Source organism: Gavialis gangeticus, unplaced genomic scaffold, assembly GCF_001723915.1.
Source record: "Gavialis gangeticus isolate Ggan-Ray unplaced genomic scaffold, GavGan_comp1, whole genome shotgun sequence".
NCBI lineage: Eukaryota > Metazoa > Chordata > Crocodylia > Gavialidae > Gavialis > Gavialis gangeticus.
In genome coordinates, this window is record NW_017729032.1 from 18962009 (window position 1) to 18963583 (window position 1575).

The following is a 1575-nucleotide window of genomic DNA, read 5'->3' on the forward strand; positions in this document are numbered from 1 at the left end:
AAACAGTGCGTACCTGCTGGCTGGCATTGCTCTGCCTGACATTAGAAGAGCAGTGGCCAGCAGGAAAAATGATTAAGACAAATTGAAGATTTAGATGTGAGACACCCTCTATACAACCACCCCACAGCACACTAATGACTGAAGTCATGCAGGGCCTTCCTCACCAGCACCCAACCTCTGAATGCCCACCGAAGGACACGTGACTACAGACCTGGAACAAGAGGCTGAAAAAAAACTGGACAGCAAAAAAACAGACATTTCAGAAGCTGAATCCTTACTACCAGGGGCTAATGAACATGGCAAAGGTGGTGATGTCTCAACCACCTATGCACTGAAGTTGGATGCTCCAAGGAGCTAATGAAGTTTGGCTATACCATTAGTTCGACCACCTGAGACTGTGGCATAGACCCTCAAACTATGCAACACTTGCTGCAATACCTGTTGCTTAAAGGCACATGTACAGTGAAAGATCTTGCTAAGTACAATAAACAAGCACAAATATGCATAACAAAATGGTCAAATGTAGTGTAGAGACACAAAAAGAAGAATATGATTTCCACAAAGAATTGTTGGGGTTTAGTATGCCACCTCAGAGGCATAATGTTTCCAGGATGGCATCCTGCTAAGCTACACATAACTCAGAAAACTGTTTGAAACCAATCTACTGATCAGAATTCAAATGTGACTCCATGATGCCCTGGAAACATGGATTTTAAGTTTCATATTGGGAAAGTAAAGTGCATGCAAGTCAAAAATCCTTATTCCTCCCTGTAACAGGGAACACTTACCCTCTTACTGAATGGAGAAGAAAGAGGGACAGAGGTCAGAAGGGTTAAAAATAAGAGAATAGTGAAGGGGAGGCAATGAGCAGTGCTGAACCTAGACTCCCGGTGGCCCTGGGTGAACTTTTAGCATTGGGCTCCCCTTCGCCAGAGATAATGATTTTTTGTTGCAAAAGTGTTTATCACATCTGTGATATATTGATGTCCTTAAATAGTTCATTCTCAATTGATAACATTGCCAGACCTATATATGCACAATATTAGAACTTTTTTTTGCAATTTTATTTTTCATTTTCGGGCCTGCTTTCTGCCCAGGCCCCAGGTCCAAGGCAGCTGCACAGTTTGCCCATGCCTGAGTCCAGGTCTGCAGGTGAGAGAATGGGGGACTGGTCCCTTTAAGAGATAAAACAGCAGCTGGTAAAATGGCTTGGAAATCATGTAATTAGCAGCTCATCCACAGGTGCTGGGAGTTGAGTCTGTGTGTGACACCTGGCTACTTAAACCCCTGCTCAGGATCGGAAAGGGGAGAAGTGCATCCAAGCAGGACTTGAGTCAGCATCCCTGGGAGGCAAGCAAAGCACCAGCATCAGAGGGAGCTCTGAAGCCAGAGCGAGCCAATTCGGCTGCAGGGAAGTAAACAAACTGCCGAGAAGGGTAATACAGCCAACTGGTGAGACAACCACAATACCGAGGGAAAGGAAAACTCTAATGTAAAAGGAGAGACCCTTTTGTTTGCTTTCTTTCCTTGGAGCTACAACAGACGTGGAGGCCCTTATGTCATTAAGCAACATTT